Here is a 23,392-nt window from a genome sequence, read left to right as displayed (position 1 = left end):
TATTATATCTATAAAAGTGAGAATGTTTGCGTGTGTGTGTGTGTGAGGTAGCAAGAGAGAGAGAGACAGAGCGAGAGAACAATTCTCAACCTATATATTCAACAAATTTTTTATCTACAGATTTGAAAATTGGTATATAAGGTATTCAGACATATGGAAATATATCTAGCATAATCTATCTATTATGTCTATAAAAGTGAGAATATGTCTGTGTGTGAGAGAGAGAGAGAGTAAGAACAATTCTCACCCTTTATATTCAACAAATTTTTATCTACAGATTAGAAAATTTTTATATAGTGTATTCAGACATATGGAAATATATCTAGCATAATCTATCTATTATATCTATAAAAGTGAGCATGTGTGAGAGGAGAGAGAGAGAGAGAGAGAACAATTCTCAACCTATATACTCAACAAATTTTTTATCTACAGATTTGAAAATTTGTATATAGATTATTCAGACATATGGAAATATATCTAGCATAATTTATCTATTATATCTATAAAAGTGAGAATGTGTGGGTGTGTGAGAGAGAGAATGAGAGAGAACAATTCTCAGCTTATATATGCAACAAATTGTTTATCTACAGATCCGAAATATCACATTTGTATAGAAGTAGAAATCTGGATACCTATTCTGATACCTAATAAAAGAAAGGACACTCTTTGGGGCGGATTTTGATGATAACAAGTCACTACTAAGAAATTATAATAAACATTGAAATAATTTAAGAATTTTATCAAAATAAAATTGCATGGTAATCACCCAATTTCTGCCACAAAATTTTGATTGGCAAAACTCATAAACAGAAAATATATATTTTCTAATTTCATCTTTTTTTTTTTACATAATCTGATTTGATGTTTTCCTTAATATTCAAATCACTATATTTTGCTGCTTAATATCAAATACAGCAAATGAGTTATTTTTTATGCATCAAACAATTACATTTTCTCATTCATCCAAACTAATCACTGAACATCAATTTCATATTTTCTTCACTAAAATATTACTGTGCTTGATGTCATCAAGTGGAGCGGATCATTTTTTTTTTTCATTTGTTCACACATTTTTCCAATTTATATATATTTTGTCTAAGATTCTTAGCCTATGTCATTGCATACCAAGCTGTTTATTAAAAGTTACGGTTCACTGTAAACACATACGTTATACCAAAATAAAAACGCTTCAGATAATGTCTTGATATTCAATTCAGTTTCTCACATGACATCTTATGAAGTTAGTAGAAATGTTACAGACTTTTGAATCTCGAACACTTTCAATACTGTGCACTGATATTTTCTTTTTTGGAATATAAGCACATTCATGATTTTTTTTTACAAACGTCAACAAATTTCACAATGTGTAGCAATGTACTGAAACAATTATAAAAATATTTGTTTTTATTTTGGATGATGCAGGGCATCCGAAGAGAGATTTTTCTAACAAAATGAAAGTATAATTTTTAGCAATAGGTATCTAGGAAAAGGCCACTACATACGTTATAAATTCCAAATTTCCACAACCTGGCAAATACTGGTACACGCTAGCAAATTTAGATTTGCAATTACAGAATATGATTCTAATTTTTTCCTTTGCTCTTTATTCTAACACTACACTAAGTTTACTGTTTTATTTCGCTGCAGTTGATATTGTGTAGAACAATAAGAAAATCATAGTGAACAATGCATTCAACAAAATTTCACACACATTTCTAGATACCTATATCTAATAAGTTCAAAAGAAAGGACACACTTAGGGAGGTATTTTGGTGGTCAAGTCACTAAATAGAGATTAGCTGGTTTCCCGGCATAGCCCAGGATGTAATAAACATTGACTGAAATACATGTTCTAGCTGGTTTCTAGGCGTTGCCAGGGATGTAATATAGACACATTATGTTGTATATTACCTGTTCTCTTCTCCCTAAGGTAAAACAATTTCATATACATGCTGTAAATTACCTATGCTAGGGATAAAACATGAACAATACCAGTCCGGGGGTAGATAAAACAAATAATACATAGAGATGAAAGATTCCTCTCCCCTAAGAATACAACATATGTTCAATATCTGCTTTTGTTTTTTCATTGTTTATACGGTCCCGAGCAACGCCGGGTAGCCCTGCTAGTCTATATATATAAAAGGCAAAAATCGGTGTGTATGTATGTATGTATGTATGTTTGTTTGTAACGCTAAAACTTTTGAAAGACGGAACCAAACTTGACAAATTTGGTATCATATCGAAGCCCCATCACCCGGATGACAAATATCGAAATTTCACGTCAAACGGACTACTAGAAGTTGGTCAACTGATCAGTTATCTTCGAGGGGGGCCCCCAAAAAACCTGTCATTAACGCTAAAACTTGAGATGAAAGATTCCTCTCCCCTAAGAATAAAACATATGTTCAATATCTGCTTTTGTTTTTTCATTGTTTATACGGTCCCGAGCAACGCCGGGTAGCCCTGCTATCTATATATAAAAACGAAAATGTATGCATGTGTGTTCGCTTTTTCTGTGTGTCTACAAAAGGCTTCTTTCAGAGAAGCGGTCGCTCGCTTCACAACTTTTTAAAACTTTTTATATCACATACAAATCGTAATATCTCACACTTAACAACGAAGCTCGCCTGTCTATTTAATTTGCTCGATTTCGGGAAGATAAATATTCAATATTTCTCGATCGCCGCATGTAGGTTAGTCTTTTTCCTATAACATCTTCAGGGGGGGGGAAGCGTTCAGCACTAAATGAATACTATCCCGCAGCCAAAACTTGACCTCATTTAAAACGGGCACGTGCTAAATCCAACTAATTAAATAAATTCAAACGTGTTTCCGTTAGCATCTCGCGGTGAGGCAATCGTTAAGATTGCACTTTTTTTTTTTCACATTTCAAGGGTTTGGGTTCGATCCTCATACTTACTTCTTTTTTTTTAATCCACCCCCCCCCAAACACCCGGGCAACGCCGGGTACCCCTCGCTAGTCTTCTATATATATAAATCCCAAATGTCTGTGAGTTTGTATGTTTGTATGTAACGCTAAAACTTTTGAAAGACACAACCAGACTTGATAAATTTGGTATCATATCGAAGCCCCGTGTCCCGGATGACAAATATCGAAATTTCACGTCAAACGGACGAGGAGAAAGGGGTAAACGTATCAGTTATCTCCAAGGGGGTCCCAAAAAAAACTGTCATTGTAATGCTTTTTATTACGTAATTCTTGAATGATCCAATGTAATTCATACGTAAAAAAAAAAAAAGCTTAGTCATGTCACGTGACGTGACGTCAACGTCCACTAATGGCGAACAATTGTTAATAAAAAAATCTTTCTCCGATACTTTTGCATTTTTCTCTTCGGCTCAGTTATATCTTTTTTTTTACTTTATGCCAATGTTTCCATCGTTATTACCTGGTTAAAAATATTATTTATACAAGAGTTTTAACGAAAAATGTCAGGAAAAAAAGTACGGGATTAAAAAAATTCACCTTTCAAAATATTAGACGATTATAAAAATATCGTAATATTTATGTAATGTACAATAATTAGCCATTTTGTATATTACCACGTGACCTCATACCTCTTAAGCTGGAAGGGGGGGGGAATAAAACCAACACCGTCTCTCTCTCTCTCACACTTACTCTCTCTCTCTCTCTCACTTTCTCTATCACCCTCTTTCTATTTTTCTATTCGTTTAAAAACGCTTAGTCATGTCACGTGACGTGACGTCACGGTTTGGTTACTATGGAAACACTTACTTTTTGTGCTGCTTCGAAAAGGAACAAAATTCAACATACACCGCTTCCTCTTCCCTCCCTCCCTCCCTCTCTCTCTCTCTCTCACACACACACACACACACACTTTCTTCGGTGTGTTTTTGTTGTTACGTACGTATTTTTTTATATTTTTATCTCAGTAATTTTTATTATATTTAATAGCATTTTCTTTTTTTTTTTTTCATGGGAAATTATTTTTCTATTCGTTTTAAGAAAATGCTATTAAAAAATAAAAATGCGATAAATTCTGGCAACAGTTATTTATTTATGCTATTCGCAGCCGGCCGGAAGAAACGCGCATAGACATTTTGTAAACATTGTTTTTAAAAAATAAAAAATAATACTTCTATTATGTTTTAAACGACTGTAATAGTTTATTTTGGAAGTATAAAAAAAAGTCCATTAATTTGAACTTAAAGTCTGTTTGAATAAAACTTATATAAAAAAAAACCGTCACTTCCGGCAAATGGCTATGTAAACAACTGGTGGCATTTTTCGAATACATCGGTAAACACTGTATGTTTTTCGAGCTGAATAAATATGATAAAAACACAAAAAATATATCCAGTTGGATAGAAAAGTAACTTATCTTGCCTTTCCTAACATTTATTTGTTATATATTTGTCTTTTGACCGTCCACTAATGGCGAGTTTTTTTTTTTTTTTAAATAAAACTAATTTTAAAATTTCGATGTTAGAAAAACAGTCCATCTCCATCACATGTCAATATAAAAATTCTCTTTTTGTTTGATAAAAAGAATAAACAGTTAATAGATACAACAAAAAAGTCCATTAAGTTCAACAAACTAAACTCTTTTATTTATAATAAAACTCTTCGACAGTTTAAATGCTTTCAAAATCCTATGTAAGTATATCGTTTTTACTGTACACAGATTCGAAAAAGTTGTCATCAAACAAATATATGACAGAGTTGAATAAATATGTTACATTGATTAAAAACACTTCTTATTAGCATTTTCTTTTTATATGACAACGTTAATGTTCATGAATCTCTCTTTTAATCATTTTTATCGACTATCAGCCAAATAACCGGGGTCTAAAATTTGGGAAATTATTTTTCTATATTTTTCTATTCATTTAAAGAATATGCTATTAAAAAAGAAAAAGTCGATAAAAGTTAGACATAAACAGTAAAAAAATAGAAGATATTATTATTAAATAACAATAATTATTAAAAATAAATATTAACATTTACAAAAATAAAATGAGTTAGTATTAAAAATAATTATTAAAATAAAAATGAGTTTATTATTAAAAATACATATTAATATTCAAATAAAATTGTTTTTATTATTAAAAATAAATATTAATATTTAAAGTAGAATAAAATGTGTTTATTATTATAAATAAATATTAATATTTAAAATAATATGTGTTTATTATTAAAAATAAATATTAATATTTAAAATAATATAATGTGTTTATTATTACAAATAAATATTAATATTAAAATAAAATGTGTTTATTATTAAAAATAAATATTAAGGAAGGTCAACAGGTGGAGGAAAAATAGTCAATGCAGGTCATACCACCTGACCAGCTAAAATCGCCTTTTTATATAAGGCAGACAGTCAGACTATTTGCCTTGAGGGCGGGCTAAGCCCTCCTACCCCCCCCCCCCCCACCCCAAAGCTGAGAGCTGGGGAAACTTCTCTCAGAAGGGGTATGGGAGGACAGGGAGACCTTCCCTCTTTCAACTAAGAGATAGATATCCTTTTGTATGGTTGATTGACCCCCCCCCCTGTCGGTTCTGCTTACTCCATTCCGAAAGAGATCAACCTTACACAAAAAAAAAAAAATATGGGGACAGGGAAGCCTTCCCGGGCCCCCTTTCTGGGAGGAGAAGTTCCCCGGCTCCTACCTTTTTGGGAGTGCTCAGCCCGTCCTCCAGTCAACCACAATATTTGAAGAATAAAGATATTTTTGTTTTTGTGTTTTAGGTGGTGAAGGTGATCTGGGGAGTGTTTTTTTTTTTCACAAAAAAGGTACTTTTTACGAATGGGTATCCAAGAAAATAACAGTATTTTGTCAGAAATTAAGATTTTCATTGACCACTCTCAATACTATCAGAAATGAAAAAAGTTAATTAAACAGTCTACACAATATAAACTAACTGTTTTGTTGGCTTTTTATTCTAACTCCAAACTAACCCATAACTACATTTTTCTTTTATTTTGCAAATTTGATTTCCTTTAGTTTATATTGTGTAGCTGAATCAGAAATTGATTTATCTTTTGTCATTTGTAGTTAACATGCTATCAGCGCAATTACTACAGTGTAATCACACATGATCTACCAAAATAAAAACACTTCAGATAAAGTCTTAAATAGAATTCAGTTCCTTACATGACATCTGATGAAGTCAGTACAAACGTTACAAACTAATACTTGAAAAACAATTTGACATTTACTGTACTACAATATCACATTTGTATAGAAGTAGAAATCTGGATACCTATTCTGATACCTAATAAAAGAAAGGACACTCTTTGGGGCGGATTTTGATGATAACAAGTCACTAATTAGAAATTATAATAAACATTGAAATAATTTAAGAATTTTACCAAAATAAAATTACTTGGTAATCACCCAATTTCTGCCACAAAATTTTATTTGGCAAAACTCATAAGCATAAAATATATATTTTCTAATTTCATCTTTTTTTTTTTACATAATCTGGTTTGATGTTTTCCTAAATATTCAAATCACTATATTTTGCTGCTTAATATTAAATACAGCAAATGAGTTATTTTTATGCATCAAACAATTACATTTTCTCATTCATCCAAACTAATCACTGAACATCAATTTCATATTTTCTTCACTAAAATATTACTATGCTTGATGTCATCAAGTAGAGCGGATCATTTTTTTTTACATTTGTTTACACATTTTTTACAAATGTTTTTGAGAGTCCATACAAAGTTATAAGTGTTCAACATTTTTTTTCATTTGAATATATTTTGTCTAAGATTCTTAGCCTATGTCATTGCATACCAATTTGTTTCTTGAAAGTTAAGTTCACTGTAAAAACATCTGATACACCAAAATCCCTGATACCTGTTTCTTATAAGCGCCAAATAACTATCACTATTTCGATTTGTGTTTCATGAGAACAATTCAATATTGATACATTATAAGAAACATTTCCAGTGCTTTTCTCTTTTTAGCAATAGTTGGTTGATAATTAGAGGACACAACTAACCCTATACTATGCTTTACTTTGTTTTGTATATATATTTTGTATTGTGTGAAATTAACAAAGATTCATATGCAGGAATCTGTTGATACATTCCAAGAATCCCAATGCGACCAACAAACTTGAAAGACTACAATTTCTTTTTACTATGACCAATAAGAAAGCTCAAGGACTAAGTTGTTGGACTCATCCTGATCACCATTTTAAATTATTGTTAACAGTAAGTTTAACATTTTAAGTACAGAATAATATTCCTTTTGATATTTATAAATTACTATTTTCTGTGATAGATGTTACTTTTTCAATATTGATTGTACCCTCTTTTGTGTTTTTAAATTTTGCATACAATAATATTAAGCACACCATACCAAGACCACTATTTGAGCATCTAATAAACTGCCTACCAAGACCAATGTTTTCAAGTGACAATGGAGAGTATTCATGTTATGTTTCACATTTTTATGTTTTGAAATATTTTGCTGCTTAATATCAAATTCAGCAGATGTTTACTTTGTTTTGTGTATATACTTTATATTAGGTAGAATAAACAAAACTTAATTTCGCTACCATCATTATTTGTAGTGACATGCACTGTTAACATAAATAAAATCACTGGTGACAATCCCTGATACCTGTTTCGTATAAGCACCAAATAACTATGATAATGTGTTATTGTTGATACATTATAATAAACATTTCCATTGACTGGTCGTTTGCTTAGCTTAGGTTTACATCATTTTTTCACAATGTTTCTCTACTTGCTTTCAGCATGAGAGCAGATCATATTCTGCACATGTTTCATGCATATCACAAAAACTTATAATATTTGATCAACATTTGACTAACAATTTTACAAAAAAGACCTACCACCTTAAGGGGGGTAAAGGTAAGGCTCCCCACATAACCATAAAAGAAAGCCGCCCCCCCCCATACAGTGGGAAAGAGCTCCCTTCCCATTCTGGGGCAGAGAAGGGGCAAGGAAAACTCTTAAACATAAATGGTCAACGGAGGGTATACACCCTGGGAAACTAAAAGTCTATATGGAATCTGCATAAATTAAAATATCCTGTTTAAGCGTATTGTATGACAGGGAGGGAAGGTCAACAGGTGGAAGAAAAATGGTCTACGCAGAGCATACCGCCTGACAAGCTAAAATCGCCTTTTTATATACGGCAGACAATCAGACTCTGATTGCCTGGACGGCGGGCTGAGCAATGAATGTGGAAGCCGGGGAACTTTTCTCAGAAGGAGGATGGGAGGCCCAGGGAGCCTTCGGTCTCCTCCTAAGAGAGGGATATCCTCTTACTCCCTTTGGAAAGAGATCAACCTTACACAAAACAAAAAATATGGGAAGAGAAGCCTTCCCGGGCCCCCCTCCCCCTTCTGGGAGGAGAAGTTCCCTGGCTCCAACCCTTTTTTGGGGGGGGGGGGGCGCCTAAGCCTGTCCTCCAGGCAACCAAATGAAAAAGAAATTTACCCATCCCACCTTTGTAGGAAGTGTGCTCAGCCCACCTTCTGAGCCACTGTGAAAGTTTCCGTCCACCAAAAGGGAAGGGAACGAGGAAGGAAAAGTCTCTGAGAATCTTCATGCAATTTCTTTGACAAAGAAACTGTTTTCACTTGATTCCACACAAAATTTTTATTGCTTTTTCATCTATTGTCTTATATTAGGATTTCTTTATGCATGTTATTTTATTTAAGAGTACTAAATAGCTTTTCAGTTTCTTGAGACTCTTTCAACTGTCTGGATTCTGCAGCAACGTTGTGGAGTGATATGTAAAACATAAATTGGTACTTTATAACAATAGGTATGTAGAATTCTAACTCGCCAGTGTTGATCGTTTCAATTATTTACAAATTCACCAGGTCCTGGATATGACCATAAACTGTATCCAAACATGGGGCTTTGTGAAGTGTGAAGCCACCATTTAATTGCTATTGCTACCAGGTCCACTCTGATATTTATATTTAAAATAATATGTGTTTATTATTAAAAATAAATATTAATATTTAAAATAATATAATGTGTTTATTATTACAAATAAATATTAATATTAAAATAAAATGTGTTTATTATTAAAAATAAATATTAAGGAAGGTCAACAGGTGGAGGAAAAATAGTCAATGCAGGTCATACCACCTGACCAGCTAAAATCGCCTTTTTATATAAGGCAGACAGTCAGACTATTTGCCTTGAGGGCGGCTAAGCCCTCCTACCCCCCCCCCCACCCCAAAGCTGAGAGCTGGGGAAACTTCTCTCAGAAGGGGTATGGGAGGACAGGGAGACCTTCCCTCTTTCAACTAAGAGATAGATATCCTTTTGTATGGTTGATTGACCCCCCCCCCCTGTCGGTTCTGCTTACTCCATTCCGAAAGAGATCAACCTTACACAAAAAAAAAAAAAATATGGGGACAGGGAAGCCTTCCCGGGCCCCCTTTCTGGGAGGAGAAGTTCCCCGGCTCCTACCTTTTTGGGAGTGCTCAGCCCGTCCTCCAGTCAACCACAATATTTGAAGAATAAAGATATTTTTGTTTTTGTGTTTTAGGTGGTGAAGGTGATCTGGGGAGTGTTTTTTTTTTCAAAAAAAAGGTACTTTTTACGAATGGGTATCCAAGAAAATTACAGTATTTTGTCTCTCTCACCCTCTTCTCTCTCTCACCCTCTTTCTCTCTTACCCTCTTCTCTCTCTACCTCTTTCACTTCTCTCACCCTCTTTCTCTCTCACCCTCTTTCTCTGCTCTCTCTCACCCTCTTCTCTGCTCTCTCTCACCCTCTTCTCTCTCTACCTCTTTCTCTTCTCTCTCTCACCCTCTTCTCTCTCTCTTACCCTCTTTCTCTTCTCTTCTCTTTTCTCTCTCTCTCGCCGTCTTTCTTTTCTCTCTCTCTCACCCTCTTTCTCTTCTCTCTCTCTCTTTCACCCTCATTCTCAACTCACTCTTACCCTCTTCTCTCTCCCTGTCTACCTCTTTCTCTTCTCTCTCTCTCACCCCCTTTCTCTTCTCTCTCTCACACCGTCTTTCTCTTCTCTCTCTCTCTCCCCTCATTCTCTTCTGTCTCTCTCTCGCCCTCTTTATCTTCTCTCTCTCTCACCCCGTTTCTCTTCTCTCTATATTAGCACTTATCAAGGCCAATAGGCAACTCGAGGATGACAGTTCAAAAGGTCACAGTAGTCAAATTTGGGAAAGAGGATGGAACAACTTTAACGGGAGCATGAGTTATTCAGCGACACCAACCTATTTTGTAATATATATATATATATATATATTGTACAAACTATATATTACCACTTATCAAGGCCTATAGGCCACTCGCGGATGAGAGTTTAAAAGTGCACAGTAGTCAAATTCGGCAAAGATGATGGAACCGCTTTAAGAGGAGGATGAATTATTCAGTGACTCCAACCTATTTTGTTACATATATGTATGTATATATTTTGTAAAAAATATATATTACTACTTATCAAGGCCCATAGGACACTCGAGGATTAGAGTTGAAAAGTGCACAGCAGTCAAACTGGGAAAGATGATGGAACCGCTTTAAGAGGAGGATGAATTATTCAGTGACTCCAACCTATTTTGTTACATATATGTATGTATATATTTTGTAAAAAATATATATTACTACTTATCAAGGCCCATAGGACACTCGAGGATTAGAGTTGAAAAGTGCACAGTAGTCAAATCTGGGAAAGAGGATGGAACCGCTTTAACGGGAGGATGAGATATTCAGCGACTCCAACCTATTTTGGTATGTATATATTTATATCTATATTTATTTTTAAATATATATTACCACTTATCAAGGCCCATAGGCCACACGAGGATGAGAGTTTAAAAGTGCACAGTAGTCAAATTCGGCAAAGATGATGGAACCGCTTTAAGAGGAGGATGAATTATTCAGTGACTCCAACCTATTTTGTTATATATATGTATGTATATATTTTGTAAAAAATATATATTACTACTTATCAAGGCCCATAGGACACTCGAGGATTAGAGTTGAAAAGTGCACAGTAGTCAAATTCGGGAAAGAGGATGGAACCGCTTTCACGGGAGGATGAGTTATTCAGCGACTCCAACCTATTTTTTTATATATATATTTATATCTATATTTATTAAAAAATATATATTACCACTTATCAAGGACAATAGGCCACTCGAGGATGAGAGTTGAATAGTGCACTGTATAAAAAATACGGTAAAGAGGATGGAACCGCTTTAACGAGAGGATGAGTTATTCAGCGACTCCAACCTATTTTGTTATATATATATATATATATACTTTTATTAAAAAATATATATTACCACTTATCAAGGACAATAGGCCACTCGAGGATGAGAGTTGAAAAGTGCATAGTAGTAAAATTCGGGAAAGAGGATGGAACCGCTTTATATATATATTTTTTTTTGTACAAACTATATATTACCACTTATCAAGGCCCAGAGGCCACACGAGGATGAGAGTTTAAAAGTGCACAGTAGTCAAATTTGGGAAAGAGGATTTAATCGCTTTAATAGGAGGATGAATTATTCAGCGACTCACACCTGTTTTGGTATATATATATATATATTTATAAAAAAATATGTATTACCACTTATCAAGGCCCATAGGCCACTCGAGGATGAGAGTTAAAAAGTCCACAGTAGTCAAATTTGGGAAAGAGGATGGAACCGCTTTAACAGGAGGATGAGTTATTCAGCAACTCCAACCTATTTTGTTATATATATATATATATATATATATATATATATATATATATATATATATATAGATATATTTTTCATAAAATATGTATTACCACTTATCAAGGCCCATAGTCCACTCGAGGACGAGAGTTGAAAAGTGCACAGTAGTCAAATTGGGGAAAGAGGATGGAACCGCTTTAACGGGAGGATGAGTTATTCAGCGACTCCAACCTATTTTGTTATTTTGTAAAAAATATATATGACCACTTATCAAGGCCCAGAGGCCACTCGAGGATAAGAGTTGAAAAGTGCACAGTAGTCAAATTCGGGAAATTTGTTATATATCTATTTTTTTGTTACTTAGGCATTTCCACTTATCAAGGCCCAGATACATCTCGAGGATAAGAGTTAAATGTGCACAGTAGTCAATTGGACAATAAGGCCCAGAGGCCACCCGAGGATAAGGGTTGAAAATGGCAGTAGTTAATTGGACAACATAGTAATACTTAGTAATGGAAAGTCGGGAAATTTGTTATATATATATTTATATTTTGTTTATATAGGCATTACCACTTATCAAGGCCCAGAGGCCACTAGAGGATAAGTGTTTAAAAGTGCAGTAGTCAATTGGACAAAATATAGTAATTGTTAGTAATGGAAATTCAGTAAATTTGTTATATATATATTAATATTTTGTTAAATACGCATTACCACTTATCAAAGCCCACAGGCCACTCGAGGATAAGGATTGAAAAGTGCACCGTAGTAGTCGGTTGTAATGGAAATGCGGGATATTTGTAATATACCTATTTTTTGTTACTTAGGCACAACCACTTATTAAGGCCCAGAGGCCACTCGATGGTATTACCACTTATCAAGGCCCAGAGGCCACTCGAGGATAAGCGTTTAAAAGTGCAGTAGTCAATTGGACAATATAGTAATCGTTAGTAATGGAAATTCAGTAAATTTGTTATATATATGTATATTTTGTTACATACGCATTACCATTTATCAAGGCCCAGAGGCCACTCGAGGATAAGGATTGAAAAGTGCACAGTAGTCAATTGGACAATATAGTAATCGTTAGTAATGGAAATTCAGTAAATTTGTTATATACCTATTTTTTGTTACTTAGTCATTTCCACTTATCAAGGCCCAGAGGCCACTCGAGCATAAGAGTTAAAAAGTCCACAGTAGTCAATTGGACAATAAGGCCCAGAGGCCACCCGAGGATAAGGGTTAAAAAGTGCAGTAGTCAATTGGTCAATATAGTAATCGTTAGTAATTACTACTTCTCAAGGCCCAGAGGCCACTCGAGGATAAGGGTTGAAAAGCGCAGTAGTCAATTGGACAATACAGTAATCGTTAGTAATGGAAATTCAGTAAATTTGTTATATATATATATATTTATATTTTGCTAAATACGCATTACTACTTATCAAGGCCCAGACGCCACTCGAGGATAAGGGTTGAAAATATTCAACAAATTTTTTATCTACAGATTAGAAAATTTGTATATAGGGTATCCAGACATATGGAATATATCTAGCATAATCTATCTATTATATCTATAAAAGTCAGAATGTTTGTGTGTGTGGGTGTGTGTGAGGTAGAGAGAGAGAGAGAGAGAACAATTCTTAACCTATATATTCAACAAATTTTTTATCTACAGATTTTAAATTTGTTATAAAGGGTATTCATACATATGGAAATATATCTAGCATAATCTATCTATTATATCTACAAAAGTGAAAATGTGTGTGTCTGTGAGAGAGAGAGCAATTCTCAACCTATATACTCAACAAATTTTTTATCTACAGATTAGATAATTTGTATATAGGGTATTCAGACATATGGAAATATATCTAGCATAATCTATCTATTATATCTATAAAAGTGAGAATGTTTGCGTGTGTGTGTGTGTGAGGTAGCAAGAGAGAGAGAGACAGTGCGAGAGAACAATTCTCAACCTATATATTCAACAAATTTTTTATCTACAGATTTGAAAATTGGTATATAAGGTATTCAGACATATGGAAATATATCTAGCATAATCTATCTATTATGTCTATAAAAGTGAGAATATGTCTGTGTGTGAGAGAGAGAGAGAGTAAGAACAATTCTCACCCTTTATATTCAACAACTTTTTATCTACAGATTAGAAAATTTTTATATAGTGTATTCAGACATATGGAAATATATCTAGCATAATCTATCTATTATATCTATAAAAGTGAGCATGTGTGAGAGGAGAGAGAGAGAGAGAGAACAATTCTCAACCTATATACTCAACAAATTTTTTATCTACAGATTTGAAAATTTGTATATAGATTATTCAGACATATGGAAATATATCTAGCATAATTTATCTATTATATCTATAAAAGTGAGAATGTGTGGGTGTGTGAGAGAGAGAATGAGAGAGAACAATTCTCAGCTTATATATGCAACAAATTGTTTATCTACAGATCCGAAATATCACATTTGTATAGAAGTAGAAATCTGGATACCTATTCTGATACCTAATAAAAGAAAGGACACTCTTTGGGGCGGATTTTGATGATAACAAGTCACTACTAAGAAATTATAATAAACATTGAAATAATTTAAGAATTTTATCAAAATAAAATTGCATGGTAATCACCCAATTTCTGCCACAAAATTTTGATTGGCAAAACTCATAAACAGAAAATATATATTTTCTAATTTCATCTTTTTTTTTTACATAATCTGATTTGATGTTTTCCTTAATATTCAAATCACTATATTTTGCTGCTTAATATCAAATACAGCAAATGAGTTATTTTTTATGCATCAAACAATTACATTTTCTCATTCATCCAAACTAATCACTGAACATCAATTTCATATTTTCTTCACTAAAATATTACTGTGCTTGATGTCATCAAGTGGAGCGGATCATTTTTTTTTTTCATTTGTTCACACATTTTTCCAATTTATATATATTTTGTCTAAGATTCTTAGCCTATGTCATTGCATACCAAGCTGTTTATTAAAAGTTACGGTTCACTGTAAACACATACGTTATACCAAAATAAAAACGCTTCAGATAATGTCTTGATATTCAATTCAGTTTCTCACATGACATCTTATGAAGTTAGTAGAAATGTTACAGACTTTTGAATCTCGAACACTTTCAATACTGTGCACTGATATTTTCTTTTTTGGAATATAAGCACATTCATGATTTTTTTTTACAAACGTCAACAAATTTCACAATGTGTAGCAATGTACTGAAACAATTATAAAAATATTTGTTTTTATTTTGGATGATGCAGGGCATCCGAAGAGAGATTTTTCTAACAAAATGAAAGTATAATTTTTAGCAATAGGTATCTAGGAAAAGGCCACTACATACGTTATAAATTCCAAATTTCCACAACCTGGCAAATACTGGTACACGCTAGCAAAATTTAGATTTGCAATTACAGAATATGATTCTAATTTTTTCCTTTGCTCTTTATTCTAACACTACACTAAGTTTACTGTTTTATTTCGCTGCAGTTGATATTGTGTAGAACAATAAGAAAATCATAGTGAACAATGCATTCAACAAAATTTCACACACATTTCTAGATACCTATATCTAATAAGTTCAAAAGAAAGGACACACTTAGGGAGGTATTTTGGTGGTCAAGTCACTAAATAGAGATTAGCTGGTTTCCCGGAATAGCCCAGGATGTAATAAACATTGACTGAAATACATGTTCTAGCTGGTTTCTAGGCGTTGCCAGGGATGTAATATAGACACATTATGTTGTATATTACCTGTTCTCTTCTCCCTAAGGTAAAACAATTTCATATACATGCTGTAAATTACCTATGCTAGGGATAAAACATGAACAATACCAGTCCGGGGGTAGATAAAACAAATAATACATAGAGATGAAAGATTCCTCTCCCCTAAGAATAAAACATATGTTCAATATCTGCTTTTGTTTTTTCATTGTTTATACGGTCCCGAGCAACGCCGGGTAGCCCTGCTAGTCTTCTATATATATAAAAGGCAAAAATCGGTGTGTATGTATGTATGTATGTATGTTTGTTTGTAACGCTAAAACTTTTGACAGACACAACCAAAGTTGACAAATTAGGTAGCATATTGCACCTTGATCACCCGGATGACAAATATCGAAATTTCACGTCAAACGGACAACTAGAATGGGGTTAACTGATCATTTTTCTCCCAGGGGGGCCCCCCAAAAAACCTGTCATTTTAACATTATTCATTAGCTGTCACGTGACGTGACGTCAGCTCAGTAAAATGTCGGCTACGCTGAGCCTCTGACGTACATTAAAGCTGCCTGCGAGGAGTATCATTGATACTATAACACAGTTAAATATTAGTTTAAGAGTCGAACCGTTATTACCAACGGATTTATCGCACTTCAAAAAGAAGAATCCCAAAATTACATAAAAATTGACGTAGGGAAAATGTTTTTATTTTTGCTTGAAGTTTTTTACCGGCGAAGAAAGATGACTATGCTCTTTGCTATAGTTTACCATGTAAACAAGGCTTTAGCCATTTTGTTTTTACCTCCTAACTCTGTTAAACTGGAAGGGGGAGGGGTGGCTATCAGTATAAGGCCGCTTAAATACACGAAAATTACTTTTATACGAGTTTGTTTTCTTATGAATGGAACCGCGTTTATAGGGGGGAGGGGGGAGGAGGCAATGTGCACAGTCTCCCAAGCATTACCTACTATAAAAAAAGATGCACATTTACCCTCTTCTCTCACCCTCTTTCTCTCTCTCTCTCTCTCTTTCTCTTCTCTCTCTCACTCTCTTTCTCTATCACCCTCTTCTCTCTCTCTCTTTCTCTTCTCTCTCTCATCCTCTTTCTCTCTCTCTCACCCTCTTCTCTCTCTCTACCTTTTTCTCTTCTCTCTCGCACCCTCTTCTCTCTCTCTCACCCGCTTCTCTCTCTCTACCTCTTTCTCTTCTCTCTCGCACCCTCTTCTCTCTCTCACCCGCTTCTCTCTCTCTACCTCTTTCTCTTATCTCTCTCTCTCTCAACCTCTTCTCTCTCTCTCTTACCCTCTTCTCTCTCTCACTCTCTGTGTACACCTTTTTCTCTTCTCTTCTCTCTCTCTCTGACCCTCTTTCTCTCTCTCTCACCCTCTTTTTCTGCTCTCTCTCACCCTTCTCTCTCTCTCTCTACCTCTTTCTCTTCTCTATCACCCTCTTTCCCTGCTCTCTCTCACCTTCATCTCTCTCTCTCTACCTATTTCTCTTCTCTCTCTCTCCCTCTGCTCTCTCTCACCCTCTTCTTTCTCCCTCACCCTCTTCTCTCTCTCTCTCACCCTCTTCTTTCTCCCTCACCCTCTTCTCTCTCTCTCTCTACCTCTTTCTCTTATCTCTCTCTCTCACTACCCCTCTCTCTCTCTGTCTTACCCTCTTCTCTCTCTCTCTACCTCTTTCTCTTATCTCTCTCTCTCACTACCTCTCTCTCTCTCACCCTCTTCTCTCTCTCACCCTCTTTCTCTCTTACCCTCTTCTCTCTCTACCTCTTTCACTTCTCTCACCCTCTTTCTCTCTCACCCTCTTTCTCTGCTCTCTCTCACCCTCTTCTCTGCTCTCTCTCACCCTCTTCTCTCTCTACCTCTTTCTCTTCTCTCTCTCTCACCCTCTTCTCTCTCTCTTACCTATTTTGTAATATATATATATAGATATATATATTGTACAAACTATTGTACAAACTATTACCACTTATCAAGGCCTATAGGCCACTCGAGGATGAAAGTTTAAAAGTGCACAGTAGTCAAATTCGGCAAAGATGACGGAACCGCTTTAAGAGGAGGATGAATTATTCAGTGACTCCAACCTATTTTGTTACATATATGTATGTATATATTTTTGTAAAAAATATATATTACTACTTATCAAGGCCCATAGGACACTCGAGGATTAGAGTTGAAAAGTGCACAGCAGTCAAATCTGGGAAAGAGGATGGAACCGCTTTAACGGGAGGATGAGTTATTCAGCGACTCCAACCTATTTTGGTATATATATATTTATATCTATATTTATTTTTAAATATATATTACCACTTATCAAGGCCCATAGGCCACACGAGGATGAGAGTTTAAAAGTGCACAGTAGTCAAATTCGGCAAAGATGATGGAACCGCTTTAAGAGGAGGATGAATTATTCAGTGACTCCAACCTATTTTGTTATATATATGTATGTATATATTTTTGTAAAAAAATATATATTACTACTTATCAAGGCCCATAGGACACTCGAGGATTAGAGTTGAAAAGTGCACATTAGTCAAATTCGGGAAAGAGGATGGAACCGCTTTAACGGGAGGATGAGTGATTCAGCGACTCCAACCTATTTTGTTATATATATATATATATATATATATATATATATTTTGTACAAACTATATATTACCACTTATCAAGGCCCATAGGCCACACGAGGATGAGAGTTTAAAAGTGCACAGTAGTCAAATTTGGGAAAGAGGATTTAATCGCTTTAATAGAAGGATGAATTATTCAGCGACTCACACCTGTTTTGGTATATATATATATATATTTATAAAAAAATATGTATTACCACTTATCAAGGCCCATAGGCCACTCGAGGATGAGAGTTAAAAAGTCCACAGTAGTCAAATTTGGGAAAGAGGATGGAACCGCTTTAACAGGAGGATGAGTTATTCAGCAACTCCAACCTATTTTGTTATATATATATATATATATATATATATATATATATTTTTCATAAAATATGTATTACCACTTATCAAGGCCCATAGTCCACTCGAGGACGAGAGTTGAAAAGTGCACAGTAGTCAAATTGGGGAAAGAGGATGGAACCGCTTTAACGGGAGGATGAGTTATTCAGCGACTCCAACCTTTTTTTTTATTTTGTAAAAAATATATATGACCACTTATCAAGGCCCAGAGGCCACTCGAGGATAAGAGTTGAAAAGTGCACAGTAGTCAAATTTGGGAAATTTGTTATATATCTATTTTTTTGTTACTTAGGCATTTCCACTTATCAAGGCCCAGATACATCTCGAGGATAAGAGTTAAATGTGCACAGTAGTCAATTGGACAATAAGGCCCAGAGGCCACCCGAGGATAAGGGTTGAAAATGGCAGTAGTTAATTGGACAACATAGTAATCGTTAGTAATGGAAAGTCGGGAAATTTGTTATATATATATTTATATTTTGTTTAGATAGGCATTACCACTTATCAAGGCCCAGAGGCCACTAGAGGATAAGTGTTGAAAAGTGCAGTAGTCAATTGGACAAAATATAGTAATTGTTAGTAATGGAAATTCAGTAAATTTGTTATATATATATTAATATTTTGTTAAATACGCATTACCACTTATCAAAGCCCACAGGCCACTCGAGGATAAGGATTGAAAAGTGCACCGTAGTAGTCGGTTGTAATGGAAATGCGGGATATTTGTAATATACCTATTTTTTGTTACTTAGGCACAACCACTTATTAAGGCCCAGAGGCCACTCGATGGTATTACCACTTATCAAGGCCCAGAGGCCACTCGAGGATAAGCGTTTAAAAGTGCAGTAGTCAATTGGACAATATAGTAATCGTTAGTAATGGAAATTCAGTAAATTTGTTATATATATGTATATTTTGTTACATACGCATTACCATTTATCAAGGCCCAGAGGCCACTCGAGGATAAGGATTGAAAAGTGCACAGTAGTCAATTGGACAATATAGTAATCGTTAGTAATGGAAATTCAGTAAATTTGTTATATACCTATTTTTTGTTACTTGGTCATTTCCACTTATCAAGGCCCAGAGGCCACTCGAGCATAAGAGTTAAAAAGTCCACAGTAGTCAATTGGACAATAAGGCCCAGAGGCCACCCGAGGATAAGGGTTAAAAAGTGCAGTAGTCCATTGGTCAATATAGTAATCGTTAGTAATTACTACTTCTCAAGGCCCAGAGGCCACTCGAGGATAAGGGTTGAAAAGCGCAGTAGTCAATTGGACAATACAGTAATCGTTAGTAATGGAAATTCAGTAAATTTGTTATATATATATATATTTATATTTTGCTAAATACGCATTACTACTTATCAAGGCCCAGACGCCACTCGAGGATAAGGGTTGAAAATATTCAACAAATTTTTTATCTACAGATTAGAAAATTTGTATATAGGGTATTCAGACATATGGAATATATCTAGCATAATCTATCTATTATATCTATAAAAGTCAGAATGTTTGTGTGTGTGGGTGTGTGTGAGGTAGAGAGAGAGAGAGAACAATTCTTAACCTATATATTCAACAAATTTTTTATCTACAGATTTTAAATTTGTTATAAAGGGTATTCATACATATGGAAATATATCTAGCATAATCTATCTATTATATCTACAAAAGTGAAAATGTGTGTGTCTGTGAGAGAGAGAGCAATTCTCAACCTATATAATCAACAAATTTTTTATCTACAGATTAGATAATTTGTATATAGGGTATTCAGACATATGGAAATATATCTAGCATAATCTATCTATTATGTCTATAAAAGTGAGAATATGTCTGTGTGTGAGAGAGAGAGAGTAAGAACAATTCTCACCCTTTATATTCAACAAATTTTTATCTACAGATTAGAAAATTTTTATATAGTGTATTCAGACATATGGAAATATATCTAGCATAATCTATCTATTATATCTATAAAAGTGAGCATGCGTGAGAGGAGAGAGAGAGAGAGAGAGAACAATTCTCAACCTATATACTCAACAAATTTTTTATCTACAGATTTGAAAATTTGTATATAGATTATTCAGACACATGGAAATATATCTAGCATAATTTATCTATTATATCTATAAAAGTGAGAATGTGTGGGTGTGTGAGAGAGAGAATGAGAGAGAACAATTCTCAGCTTATATATGCAACAAATTGTTTATCTACAGATCCGAAATATCACATTTGTATAGAAGTAGAAATCTGGATACCTATTCTGATACCTAATAAAAGAAAGGACACTCTTTGGGGCGGATTTTGATGATAACAAGTCACTAATAAGAAATTATAATAAACATTGAAATAATTTAAGAATTTTATCAAAATAAAATTGCATGGTAATCACCCAATTTCTGCCACAAAATTTTGATTGGCAAAACTCATAAACAGAAAATATATATTTTCTAATTTCATCTTTTTTTTTATATAATCTGATTTGATGTTTTCCTTAATATTCAAATCACTATATTTTGCTGCTTAATATCAAATACAGCAAATGAGTTATTTTTTATGCATCAAACAATTACATTTTCTCATTCATCCAAACTAATCACTGAACATCAATTTCATATTTTCTTCACTAAAATATTACTGTGCTTGATGTCATCAAGTGGAGCGGATCATTTTTTTTTCATTTGTTCACACATTTTTCCAATTTATATATATTTTGTCTAAGATTCTTAGCCTATGTCATTGCATACCAAGCTGTTTATTAAAAGTTACGGTTCACTGTAAACACATACGTTACACCAAAATAAAAACGCTTCAGATAATGTCTTGATATTCAATTAAGTTTCTCACATGACATCTTATGAAGTTAGTAGAAATGTTACAGACTTTTGAATCTCAAACACTTTCAATACTGTGCACTGATATTTTCTTTTTTGGAATATAAGCACATTCATGATTTTTTTTTACAAACGTCAACAAATTTCACAATGTGTAGCAATGTACTGAAACAATTATAAAAATATTTGTTTTTATTTTGGATGATGCAGGGCATCCGAAGAGAGATTTTTCTAACAAAATGAAAGTATAATTTTTAGCAATAGGTATCTAGGAAAAGGCCACTACATACGTTATAAATTCCAAATTTCCACAACCTGGCAAATACTGGTACACGCTAGCAAATTTAGATTTGCAATTACAGAATATGATTCTAATTTTTTCCTTTGCTCTTTATTCTAACACTACACTAAGTTTACTGTTTTATTTCGCTACAGTTGATATTGTGTAGAACAATAAGAAAATCATAGTGAACAATGCATTCAACAAAATTTCACACACATTTCTAGATACCTATATCTAATAAGTTCAAAAGAAAGGACACACTTAGGGAGGTATTTTGGTGGTCAAGTCACTAAATAGAGATTAGCTGGTTTCCCGGCATAGCCCAGGATGTAATAAAGATTGACTGAAATACATGTTCTAGCTGGTTTCTAGGCGTTGCCAGGGATGTAATATAGACACATTATGTTGTATATTACCTGTTCTCTTCTCCCTAAGGTAAAACAATTTCATATACATGCTGTAAATTACCTATGCTAGGGATAAAACATGAACAATACCAGTCCGGGGGTAGATAAAACAAATAATACATAGAGATGAAAGATTCGTCTCCCCTAAGAATAAAACATATGTTCAATATCTGCTTTTGTTTTTTCATTGTTTATACGGTCCCGAGCAACGCCGGGTAGCCCTGCTAGTAGAATAATAAAAATCTTTTGATTTGAAATTCGAACATTTCACGTCATAAATTTTTAAATTCATTGAATGACTAAAATTTGATTTATTTGCTCTATCTTGTACATCGGGCAATTCTTATTTAGGTGGAATAGTATTTATAGAATATTACTACCAGTAATATCTTGTAAGACTTATAATCACAGGTTTCCATACCAGTTGATAGTTAGATAATTTTATTCTGAAGTATATATATATATATATATATATATATATATATATATATATATATATATATATATATATATATATATATGTTGGATGTGATAACTAATAGCTACACATATGCAAACATGTTTCAGTGACCACCCTGCTAGGGAAAATCACCTCATCAGACCAAGAATATCCACGAGTCTCTCTCTCTCTCTCTCTCTCTCTCTCTCTCTCTCTATATATATATATATATATATATATATATATATATATATATATATATATATATATATATATATATCTGTGTGTGTGTGTGCGTCATTGTGCGTCATCCACAGACAGACTGTATCACTGTATCACAGCTCTTCAGTGCGGCTCGATCGGCACTCACCTCAAGCCTGGGATCAAACCACCCAGGTTATATTCGGATCTCTATTCACAAGCCATTTGGAACAGGCATCGTCAACAATGATATCTAGCGTCGCTTTATATACACATCGATCACCACTCCCAAAGTGCTCCATTTGTTTATTTAAAAAGAGCTTTGAATTTGCTAAAGCAGTGGCAGGCGACACCTTTTACCAAAGTTTTCGTAAAGAAATCGTTAATTTCCAGTAACTTTTAAGATATTGCTCATTGAGTAAAATAAAACAACAAAGCAAAACAAAAACACAACAAAAAACAAAAAAAAACAATTAGAGCTCTCCGGCAAGTGTTAATGTTTTCATTGAGATTTCATTGAGATTTCGTTTATATTCAACAGGCGTCGGATGATAGCGTAGAGGTTAGAAGCGCTTAATGTTATCTCAACAATCAGTTTTCGATCCCGGCTAAAGGCACTTGCTCGTCTAGACGCACCAAAGCGCTGTAATAGAGCAAAATAATTTGTGTATGCACATGTGTGTGTTTGTGTCAGCGTATGTGTTTAGATGAAATCGTTCCTTTAATTTCTTGGCCATTTTTATTTCCCTCTTTAATTTCGCCCCCCCCCTCCGTGTACCCAAGAAACACATATTCAATTTGATGATCGTCTACTTTGGAATG

The sequence above is a fragment of the Euprymna scolopes genome, chromosome 4, assembly GCF_053919585.1.
Source record: "Euprymna scolopes isolate OS-2025 chromosome 4, ASM5391958v1, whole genome shotgun sequence".
NCBI lineage: Eukaryota > Metazoa > Mollusca > Cephalopoda > Sepiida > Sepiolidae > Euprymna > Euprymna scolopes.
The sequence above is the reverse complement of the archived record's forward strand: the minus strand, read 5'-3'. Positions refer to the sequence as shown.